This window comes from Lichenostomus cassidix, chromosome 8 (genome assembly GCF_008360975.1).
Source record: "Lichenostomus cassidix isolate B80296 chromosome 8, HeHo_3.0, whole genome shotgun sequence".
Lineage (NCBI taxonomy): Eukaryota > Metazoa > Chordata > Aves > Passeriformes > Meliphagidae > Lichenostomus > Lichenostomus cassidix.
Genome location: NC_139489.1, coordinates 12,417,244 through 12,430,058, shown reverse-complemented (window position 1 = coordinate 12,430,058; position 12,815 = coordinate 12,417,244).

Here is a 12,815-nt window from a genome sequence, read left to right as displayed (position 1 = left end):
AGTAGCAAGTGTTTTTTCACTTAGGTGATGTCACAGACTGTTGTTGGGAGATAAGTGACACAATAAGGATGGAAGAAATTCAAGATGAATGCCACAGTTTCACACTTGGACATAGGCACTGCTTCATGAAATGGGCTGGTTGCCAAAAAATATAAGTGATAGTGATGGTGGTGAGGAGCTAGAAGAGGGCTGGTGGTGGCTGGGAGGCAACGTCTGAGCTGTAGGCAATCCCTACATTTACTGTAATTAATGGTATGAGTCAAAGACTCACTCCATCATGAAACTCCTATGGAGATGTACCATTGCTCCAGCTGTTTTACCATTTTAGTTAGTGAAATTTAAATAACCAATTAAAAAAATAGAATATGTATTAAGATTCCACATTCCTTTTTGGGAGCGTTTTTTAAAAATTTAAAACACTGCAATAAGGACAAACACAGGCTACTGCTGGCTGTGAGAGCTGCCTAGTGAGAGCTGTTGCATGTCTATCTTAGGCTGCACATCTGCCTTTCACCTCAGCAGCCTTTGCCTTTGCTGACACTGTGGCACAGAGGTGAACATGATGCTTATCTCTGAGTCCTGTTTCAGGCTGCCTTCCTGCATCCTTGTCCAGCTTCGCAAGGGACTTGGGTTGCAGAGGTGCTGCAGCAGGAGGAAGGGTCCCAAGCATGGGTTTCCCGAGGGGGTAAGGAGAGGGCTGGTGATTTCTGCTGCAACCCTGGATGCACCCAGGAGAGCAACCTGCCAGGATGACCTGCTGGAGCCACAGATGTGCAGCCCTGGTCCCTCTCACTTTGTCCCCCTGTAAGCATCAGGCTGCCGCTGCCTGCAGCTCATGAATACACCTCGTTTTATCTCGAGTTCATCAAGCCCTCCCAGCTGCCTTCACAGTATGTTCAGATTTGGTATGAATGCTGTATGTAACTCTAGAGCCATGATCACACACTAATATGCTAATAGGATTAGCATTACAGTTCTCGGGGAAGAAAATTATATCTTTAGATAAGAGGTTTCTTCTGCTTTGAAGATTCTGAGCTCTGTACCCCAACACTGCTGCAGTTGGGGGTGAGGGAAAACATCTTTCCTTCTTGCCATCTTTCTCTCTGCATGCTGTCCAGTGATGCTGGAATGCTTTCCTTCCTCTTATTCCACAGCTTTGCCACAGGCTGTTATGATATTATCCTTCCACCACACAAGGTGAAGCTGAGGAAGCAGGCTGGTAGTTTACAATTAATAATGCTAGGATTACTCTCCCATTTGACAAAAGTACACCTGGTGGAATGTGTGTACTGTCAAGGTATAAATAATTTTCAAGACTATCTTGCAGTGGCATTTCACCTTTTTTTTCAGCAGAAACCAACATTGTCCTTAAATTTCCCAGTTGTGACCATGGAATCCAAAGGATCTCCTCATTTGCTCATCTCTTTAACAGTGCTTAGTGGAGAAACTTTCCAGATTAATTCTGCTGGATGCTTCTTTACTCTCAAGTGGGGAAAAAAGTTCAAAAAACGTGTTGATTCCCAGCTCAGGTCAAAAAACATGTTGGTCCTTGAGGCTTAAAGTGAGACACATGCATGCAATGCTAGCTACAGTGCAGTGTTCATTTTTTTCAGAATCAACCATTTAAAATATGTCATCAGGACTGAAAAAATTAAAATTCACCTATAAATATTTGTTGCACAAAAAGATAGAAAGAGAGATGGGGAGCTGCCTAAAATTGCTCATTATCCTTAGGTAATATAGGAGAAGGAAATGAGAATGTTTGGTCAAAATGCCTTTTTTTTAAGTAATGTTTCTTTCAGGATAAAGAAACATGGGAATGGAAAAACCAAAATATTTTAGTTATAAATGAATCCGGCTGAACACAGTGGCATATCATGCCCATCACTGTTTTTTAGGCAAAAACTTCTTTCAGGATTATACAGCTACAGTTTGTAACTAGGAAACCATCATCTGGCTCTGCTGCTTCCCAATCAGTCTGTCACAGCCTCACTTACTGCACCCACATTATTTTGAAACACTTATTGGTTCAGAGGGTAGTTCACAGGTACAAGAAAAAATGTTCCAAGAGTAGAAATACTCTTAGTGAGATGACAATGTGCTATTTATTGTCGGGCAAGCTGCAGTGGAAGGAGCAAATAAATACCAGAACAGACAATTGTAAACAGAACACTTTAAATCAGTCTATCAATGTTTTATATTAAATCATCCGTTAAAACTTCCACCCAGACAAGATGACTCTCTGCTTTGGAGGACTGCATGAAATTATATGTTAGAAGACATGAGTGAGTTTGTGATTTCTCTGAGTTTCATGATTGAGAAAATAATTCTGAAATAATCCTGTGCAGAAAACTAAATACCACTAGTCATCTGCACGTATACACAAGACTTTTAGAGAAAGAGAAAACTTACTAAAATGGTCTGACCTATCTCCTCTTAACCTGTTATTTTTCAGCAACTTCCTAAGCTAGCCAATATAATGTTCCTAATATTTCATATGATTCTACCTTCATTTATGGCTCCCTGGTAGAATTGCACTCTACTTTAAATGAGCCCTTCCTAAGAGACAGACTCAAAAGGATTATATTTATGCACACAAGGCTTGAAATGAGACATATCCTAACCTTTAATTATGAATCACTGCCATGGTTTCTGAAAAGCAGCTGAAATCCTAGTGATGTTTTAAGAAGGTAAAATCCCGAGGTTTATTTAAGAGGGTTCTGTTACTTTAAATGTCATATTCTGAAAGCCCTTGTTAATAAAGACTGGCACAGGTCACACTGTCAAGGATAAACAATCATTCCTAAATCCTTTGTTTCAGGCTACAGTGAAACCTAATCCCCATGGTGTTCTTGACTGCCCATGCATGCATGTAGATATGCACCACTTTTATAGTACTAGTGCTTTCTTTCAAGCACGTTGCTCCTGACTGCAAGGCATTTGATTTCTGGTAATTAATCAGCTCATCATACATGCTGTGTTTCTCCCTCAGGCCCAACTCAAGTTAGTGATCCAAAACTGGCCCCAGGAAAAAAAAGAAACCATTTATGTTCTTAGTGCACAGAATAAAACCCTGATAAACAGTGCTTGGCTAAACATTGAATTCAGATGACATTATTTATTTTTTTACAGGATACAGGTCTGGGTTTGGAGGTTGGGATTTTTTTTTTTTTTTTTTGGAAAGCTAGAGGTCTGTTTTTCCTTTGTAAGTTATAAGTCTGTTTACCCTCCTGCCCTTTTAGAATGTTAAAAAACTCTGGAACTGCCAATGTGCCCCTAATTTAGACATCACGATCACTGTATTATTTTTGAGGTTTTTGCTTCAGCATCTGAACTCACTGCCTGAAATATTAGTGTTCGTTTTTTAAAAAAACACTCTGTCACATGTTTATCTGTCATCCTTTATCTTTGTGTTCTTCCATATTTGGCTTGTCTGTATTATAGCCTGGATACTGTTAATTTTATCAGATCCAGGAAACAACTTCAGCTTGTGTTGGTAATTCTTCATGGCTAGAGATGTGGCAACTCTCACCCTTTTCAATTTTGCACTGGTTGGCCTTAACTGCTGTCTGAAGAGCCACACATTGTTTCTAAAGACCCACAAGAACATCAGAAAACTCAACAGGAAAGCTCTCACTTTTTATTTCTTATGATTAAAATAATAACCTGTGTGCTCAGCTAGTGAAGACTCCTGGCTCCCACCTCTCCCCTGGCTCGTGGATTGTGGTACCACTCCTCATTCTGCTAATGCACAAGGATTCTGAGTACTTGCTTTCTGCAGTGATGAGACATACAAACCTGCCAGCATTCATTCTAGGCTATATTTTTTTGGCACAAGCTAAGCTCTTCATGCTGGTTCTTTTCCCTGTGGCAAAGGCAAGAAACCGAAAGGAATTATTTCACCTAATAGCTCCTTGCCTCACAGGGCTATTGTGAGACTTAATTAATTAATGTTTGTAAAGTGTTTTGAGAGCCTGGGATAAAGAGGTGCTATATAAGCACTGATACAAGGGCAAAATATTTTTATTATGAATTCCCAGTCTGATCCAAAGCCACCGAGTGAATCAAAACTGGAACTGTAGCTCCCAGTGAAAAAGTGGGGACAGTTTGTCCAGCATAAGGAGAAGCAATGCAGTGCATATTTATTTGCAAAAAAATTATGTATAGATATATGTTTAAGCCACGGGTCAGTCTGACCAAGAATTCTTGCAAGACAGTAAAAAAAGAAAAGGATTTTGAACGCTACTACTGTGCTTTTTTAAATTTCCCTGTCTTTTCTTGTTCTTAGCCTGCCATCCAGATAAGGAAAATAAACCACACTGGGCTACAGATTAAGTCAAATATCAAAATCATTGCATGCTGACCGTGAAAACTCACTCATGCTGAACATTTGTGGGTTATCAGGATCAAAGAGCACTTCAATATTTATCAAAAAGCATAGCCCACCATGCTTTAGTCTTCATTAACCTGGTGTGTATTTGAAGAACTCAATAGAGCTAATGCAGTCCAAGCTAAAGCTGACATTTTTTTGACTTAGGAAAACATTTATCCTCTTGAAGAGATATATATCAGTTTGTAAATGTTGTGAAAGGGCAGAATAACCTAAGGCTCACATATGCTATTGGGTTGTCTGAAAGCAATAAGCTTTACGGAGCTGAATTATGCTTTGTATGTAGAGTCAAGAATGAACTTGTCATTTCTGTAATACTAGTAAAGCTTATTTCACGTATAATGGGACACCCCGCTGTGCATAGATGATACAATTTTTCTAGTTGGATTTAAACATATTAAAATGAAAAAGAGGTTAAATTAGGCTGTGAAAGCTTGGGTATGTGTGATACGAAGGGTGTGCAACCAGCTGTAGGGAGTTTTGGAACTACATGGCTTTACTCCTCCTGCTACTTTTGGCTGATTTGGTTTCATGTCTGAACAAGACCTCGAGGAGTTTTGTTCATATAAAAGACTCTCCCCCACATTAAGAAAGGAATATGTACCATAATGGGTGTCAGTTCTGATTCCCTGGCACTGCCTCTAGCTTTTTCAGTCTGTCCTTACTGTGCAACTAATGCTCATATCCACAATGTTCATCTAGAAAAAGATAATTTGAAAACTTGTCTTGCTAAAACAGTAAGTTAGTATTCCAAAATTAAAAGAAAATAATGTATTTATGCATACTGATGACATAGGATATATATGTATGCCAGGGAGAGAAGTCAAAATGGGGATTACAGCACAGGACCTAGACTCCTGGATCAGCTTTTCTATCAGTTTCTTTTCATGACTTAAGCAAGTTGTTTCATTTCTCCAGGTCACGAGAAGGTGTGGCGAATCTTATTTTAATTTTCTCTGTATCAAATAGCAGGAAGAGAAGCACATGGTAGAAGGTATATGTCACTGAGAGGATCATGAGTGTCAGAATGGATAAAGAAGAATTGGGAGTTTGATGTTTAAAGAAAAATAAAAGCCAAATTCCAGTCAACAACTGCTTGCTGGTTGGAGCTCAAGCCTGAGAAGTTTTCCCAAATTCATCAAGCAGAGGAGAAGGCACAATCAGAGTCTTATCTGAGTTCTCCCTCTGGTTTTTCCAACACACTCTCCCTTTGCTCCATAGGCCTGAGAAGTTTTTCAGGCAAAGGGAGTCAGGCACTGTTTACTGCCGATTTGCTCCTTATTCTTTCTGAACATCTGAAAATTCTCCTCTCACATATAATACTTTAACAGAATAAAAAAGCTGGTGAGAACCTTGGACACCCATTCCAGTGAAAGATGCATGTCTTTCTAGAGAGTCTTTTGAGTTAAACTGAATTGTAGTTGGATCCAGAACTGATAACAGATTCCTTCATTATCTCCTCTTGAATCTCATTATTGCATTCTTGTGCTATTTCTACTGGGATAATAAGAAAATAAAGTACAGTAATTGGAGAGCATGGTGATCACAGGTGGAAAGTGAAGCACTGCTGTTTAACATTTAAGCATACTTTATATTTAACATGGTTTAACAATGGTTTCTGCATTTCATTTCCTAGTGGGGGAGTTTCTACTCTAAAATCATAAAGGGAGATGTTTTAAGCAGACACTGTCAGCAATCTGCAGCCTGTGCAGATTTCCACATTTTGACTAGAGCCAGGTTCTCTGGAGCTGGGTAACCCTCTCATCCCACAAATCTTGTGCAGCACTAACAAGCTGGCAGTGTGTGTGCAACTTGCCCCAGACCACTTCACACCACAACAATCAGTCAGGGCTGGAGTAATAGGGCAAAGACAAAGCTCCTCATCCACAGGCTTTGGGCTTCAAAACTGTTTGTCAGCAGGGAGCAGCCTGGGCCATGGAAGATGGGAAAACTCTGCAATTCCATGTGTCACCAAGGAACGTGTCAGAGTGCTGGTTGAGACTGATCCAAAAAAAACCAAACCAAAAAACCGCTGGGCGTTTTGTAACACCTGCACTAGAAGCCTGTCAAGGGAAGAAGAGTGAATATCTGGATCTGCCTGTGTTTAAATGCAAATTAGAAGGAAAATACCAGCTGCAATGGGAACAGAACAGTGGCCTCTAAAGGTTCAGTGGTTCAGTTTGAATACCTCTCTTGTGTAACATCAGTGACTTACTTTTCAAAGGACCTGTGCACCTGTAGATATTATTGTTCTCTACTGTTTAAATTGTTTATTCTTCTAAAAATTATTTTACAGTAGATGTAAATTGGGTCTTTGAACTGAGCTAAATAGGAAAAGGAAAAAAATAACACAAATTAGATCGGGAAAGAAAGGAATAGAGTGTTAGTGGAAATTTTTAGATTCTCTTTTTTTTTCTGGTTTTGACATAGGGTTCAGCTGGGTATTCCTTACCAAATTAGTTCCTCCATTGCCACAGAAATAACAGGAAATCTAAGCAGTTTCCCAAATTAATCAAGTAGAGGAGAAAGCACAACCAGAGTCTTATCTGCGTTTTCCCTCTGGCTTTTCCACCATACTATCCCTTTGCTCCATAAACTTCAAGCAAGTTTAAAGGCTCTCTGGCAGCATAAATATAAGTGGATTGCCTAAGATAAGGGACACTGCATGAAATGGAGAACATGAAAGCAAGCATACATTGAAACAGCCATCTGCTCAGCCTTGGAACAGGGACATTGCAGAGCTCATCTGTGCATTAGTGGTGCCGTTTAATGCAGTTCCTAACAAAAAGAGTTAATAAAATTCATGGCTGTAGCTGATTCACATTATAATGTCCTTCTAGAAAAAGCCTGTACCATTGCTCTGTGAATCTGTGCCCAGAATAGTAATATGTGCCATAAGGCAAACTAAAGAGTCTCAGGTTTCTATTGCTTCAGATAGGCAGACTCAGAGTTTATAAGGTAATTGGAAAACCCTTCTGGATTGGCAGCAAGAAGCAACCTGTGCTCCTGAGGCAATCACAGTTGAAGTTGTCCCCAAGCCTGGGAACCATGTGCTCTTAATAGCCAACAACTGTGCCAAAAGAGCAAGTATTGAAGAGGAGGTACGGAACAGCTGTTATTTACATCACTGGAAAATGGTTGAGAAATGGGATATAAGGTCAATGGAGTCTTAAAACACCTCATCAGCATTATCTGGTTCTATGCTCAGCTATTTTGCACATGGTGGTCCAACAATGGAACCTTTCAACATTTACCTTTTGCTGAAGAGTTCCCTTGCTGTGTTACTTACCAGGAGAAGTAAGTTGATGGCACATGGCAATACTGTAGGAAGGGTAATTACATGCAAATAGATGCTGTGAGGCTGTTAAGAGCAACCATTGTATACAAATAGTACCATTTAATAGCTTGCCCTACAAATCATTGCAGTTATTTTAAATCTGTCATTCTACAGAGAAATGTTATTTCTATAGGCTGGCTCTCATTCTAAAGCCTTTAAGGGGTATATTTGCTAAGAGCTACTTCCACTTCATTTACGTTATTAAATTTGGTTTCTCAAACAAATATTGTCAGTAGTATTAGTAAGCAGTTCTTGTTTCATTTACTGAAGATGGAGCTGTGAATTCTCTGAATGAAAAATTAGAATGTTTTAAGATATGCAAAAATTTGGAGGGCACAATCCATAGCATCAACTATTTTCTTTGCTGCTGTAAAGTGGTGTTTTTCCATAGTTTTATACTTTGCACAAACAGAAAGGAAAGAATCCAGAAGTCTTTAAGTACAGAAAGGCTGCAAACCAGCATATTTCACAGTTTACAAAACACATTTAAGATGCATTTTGTTTAAAATATTTAGAAAATAAGGTATTTAACTGCAAGATATATTAAGTAAGTGATCAAAACACATGAAAGCAAATGGCAAAATGCTGGAATCTTGCAGATTTGGGGGACTGATAGGCTTTGTGCATGTCTGTGTGTGCATGCATGCATGCCTGTGCTCGTGACGTCTTTTATTCAGCTGCCAAGGTAATTAACACACCACCGTGGGAGAGGAGGGTGGGGCTTATTTTCCAAATCACAATCTCCTTGTTGCTGAGCCCGGGACTGTCTCAGCTGTGTGTTTCTAAACATCTCATGCTGAATTATTTAATTTGGCATAGGTAAGTAAATAATGGGTAAAAAGCTTGGTCTGACCCCACACCTCCCTCTTAGCTGAGCTCCAAATATCAAGGATACTGGGCTTGGACAGCAAGGATACATTGCATTGCCCTACCCTAATCTTTTTTCATTTATTTTCTCCTAAGTGGCTCAGGGACCATTAATTGTGAATCAAAGTCTCCTTAGTGCTTAAACTATGTTTGGAAATGAAAGTTAGGCTCTTAAGCTACTTGGGGCCTTTGGAAAATTTGATTCTTGCAAGGATTTATGCCTGTCCACCATACCCCACACATGGAGTCCCAGCACTGGAACTGTGAGCCAGAGAAATGAGGGTTTACTGAGACATTTAATTGCTGGATCTCAGGTTACATGAAATAGGGTTGAAATCACAGTCCAAATGACACCTGTGACGAAACTCTCAACAATTTTTGGATTTCATTGAAGGATGTGGGATGAAATTACAGGGGAAAATACCAAGCTTTACAGTGAAATGCACAGACTGAAGCTAAATGCTTTCTTAGTGTAACACAAATAAATGAATTTGGCTCAAAGAAAATGAACGTTGACAAGTGCTTGTAACACTGGCAGTGGAGGTTTTTTTTTTTTGAGTAATAGTATATTAGTATTTTCTACAAAAACAGAGGAAGTAGGAGATCCAGGTTCCCTTTGTTCCTGTCTCAGGCAAATTGAATCTATATCTGTCATCGATCACTAGATGCTGGACTGGATAACAGCTCTTGTTGGCTTCTATTTAAAAGTGTGGGACAAAACACTGCAAATTCAATAAATGGGATCCACTTTTGTAATTAATATTAATTGGGACCTAGAGGATAACAGAAAGAAAGCCCAGTGGAGACTTTTACTTACTTGAAACAAACTCTGTGTTTCAGAAACTGTTAATTTTCTTGATTTTTACTCTTGTAAAATGGAAATATCAGTGGAAATTTAAAATACATTCATGGAACAAGACATGAGTAAGTCTGTATTTTGTGAGTACAGTTCAGATGTGATAGGGCTGAGGAAATTGCTGCAAATCAATATAATACAAAGTCAAAACAAGCAAATATTTTAAACAGCCATGGCTACTAATTACGGAGTTAAACTGAAAAAAGAGACCTGAAGGTTATTCCCACTTGTAAACAGTCTCCAACATAACTAGCAAATGAGGATTGTTTAATCTTTTCTCTCTTCATTGTGTGGCGTTGCAGACTAATCTGCCATTGATGTGTCATACTTGGCTCTCTGTCTGCTACAAAGTTTTTGCCACTGTGTTCTTGCTTCAAAGCCATACAGAAGTTTAAATATCAGTGCAAACAACGTTTAAATGTGCCCAGCTAATCACTGAAGGCATTGTCACAGAACAGAGGAGCGATGCAGACATATCAGATGCTCTGGCAACAGTAGCATAATCCAATCATTCATTAACATAAATTAAAGCTACAATGCTGCAGGCCTGAGAAATGAAGAAGTTGGAAATCTGGAAGTTTAAAGGACCTGTTTTGGTGGGAGCTTTCAAAGCATTGTGCTACACAAACCCTTCCTGCCTTAGCCAATGGACAGGGAATTTCATTTACCGAAAAGTGGAGGCTTTGAAGATGCTGATTAACACAGAGTTCAGCCTGGTGTTACAGGCCAGCAAAATGACTAGATCACACCTTTGTTTTGAGACTTAAATAATAATGTAATTTCACCTTTTCACATCACCTATTTTGTTTCTCAAAGAAAGCAGTTATCTTAGAAGTAACTAAGGCACTTCTCTGATTTCTGAAGTCTGTGCATTATATTCAGGCTACAGATTTTCCTCCCACGTTGGCTTCTAGGTGTTGTGAGCTTTCTGAAAGGCTGAAAAGTAGTTCAGTGACTTAAAGGCAGGTTTGTGTTTAAAGAATAGAAATACCTTTTCTCACAGCATCACACATATTGGGGTTGGGGGTTTTCTCTCTGTCTAGATTGGGCTATATTTTTAGTGCTGCAAGAGCTATTCATGGCAGCACATTTTTGTAGCAGGTGAAGTGGGTTATGCAGGGGGATTCCACTGCCCTGTGCAGAGTGAAATTCTCTCTGCATCCTTGTGTCATAGGAAGTTTCCACTGTGTCTGAAATTGAGAAATTCTCTTGCAGGCACCAACCTATTTGGAGCAAAAAATTCTAATTTGGACCAAATGACAGAGGAAACATTTGTGTTTTGAAGAATAATCTGACTGTATGGGTTTCATAATCTTATTACATATTTTATTTAGAAGATGCTTAATCAATTCATTGCGCTAAATTCTACTTTTGATAATTTTCAGGAAGAATCCAATATTCCATTGTGTTATTATGCATAGCATCTAAATACATCAAAATGCCTATATTTAGTCTTTTTGATACAGAGATGTATTTGATTAGCCAGAATTGCTGGCACTTCTCTGTTTGCTGATGTAGCAATATCTGTGTTTTCATTTATTTCTGATTTCAGCCTCCTTTTATTTGCAGCTCTTGCCACTCCAATGAACCTATTACCTTCAAAAATGCTGTATTTGAAATTATACAGAAAAATCATGTACGTATGTAGTTTATGTAGCATGATTAATATTAACAAGAAGAGTAAAATTATTCATGGACTTTTTAGAGAAGTTGCAACTCTTCTCAATGGAGCTGTATAAATACATTAATCCCAGTCTCTGCATCATAATATAATTTAAGTGTGAACTGAGTTTTAGAAGACTTTCACTTTTCATTGATATACCTGCTTTCATGTTCTAATTGCTTTTGAATTTAGCTGAATATTTTGAAGTCTCTCTCTAACTGCATACTGTCTCTTTTCCTTCCCATTGCTCATCTCGTTGGACCTTATAAATATTTGCACAGTGTCCCTCAGGTTGCATTCAATCAAATGTTTATCATGCTATTAATTTAATACTTTTCAATCTAGCACATATGCTTCATGAGATTTCTCCAGCTGTTTTCACAACCTGAAAAAAAATTATTAAAATCAAAAGAATCTATCTGGAAAAGCAGCTTGGGTTTCAGTGCTTTCTAGCTGGGAATCACAGCTTCACTCTGTGCTTGGACTAGAGAAGTACTCCACAGCACAGAAATATTTGCCTTCCCCAGTGGTGCACAAGAGCTTTGTCCCCTCTTATTATGGGATATGCTAGATAACATTTGACTGCAGCAACTGGTTTGAAAGATTTGGCATTTTTCTGCTCTTGAAGAGGAGGCTTAGCTTTACTGCAAAGCAAAATGGCCTCGATGGGCCTTATAGAGAAGACAGAGGTTTCAAGAAGAAAGCATGGCATCCTCTGACAATGCCATGCTTTTTTTCACCAAAGCTGAAATTGGGCAGAACTTCGGCTTTGGTGGCAGGAAAAAGAACTACTGATAAAAAATTATTTCCAAAGGACTCTCTGCATAATGGTTCCTTCTATGTTTGTCATCTGAATACTGATCTAACCTGACTTGGCACAGGATATCATTTCAAAATTGCACCAGATGTAAAATCATTTATATATATTTAGGAATAAATATAGTGATATAAATAGTGATAAAATGCAACGTGCTAGAGTCTATTGTAAGATAAAATCTGCATAGAAACACTTAGCCATGGGATTTATTAATGATTATTCCAAGCATGTGTTAACTACAGAAACAACACGACGAGCTACTCACTACAAAATGAAGAAGCAATCTAAAAGAAAATGTAATTATATGAATTATTAATAATGATAATAGCTTTCATACAGATATCTCCTTTTCCCTGTCTTTTTGCCTTACAAAGGAATAGTTTCATATTTTGCAACAGCTTGAGGCTGACCAGCTGCACGTACATAACTTTTATGCAGTTAAACATTTCAATTGCCCTGTCATTTCTTCTAGATTCCTGGCTGCCTAGGATTCCTATTGTCAGACATTAGCCCATAATTTTGATCTTGAATATCTAATAGTGATGCATTCCACAGAGTTTTTCCCTAAAGACGTAGGATACATTTTTTTTCCTAGCCTTATAATTTTCCTGGAGCAAGACATCGCTATTTCAACAGGAAGGCAATAAAACATTTCTGAACACTAGAAACAGCAGTCTCCCCTGTAATAGATTCTTATTTATTTTTAACAGAATCAATAGTTGTTTGCAGGAACTTGCACACTGCAGTCTGTAAGTAAGGTAAGATTGAGAGTATGCAGCTGTCTCATGATTCAGGTAGTGTAATCTGATTGAAGTCTGTGGCTACTTTCTATGAAATCCACAGTGCCAGCTCTTTCAGCAGGTTCATAAGCCTGACCTCTTTCCA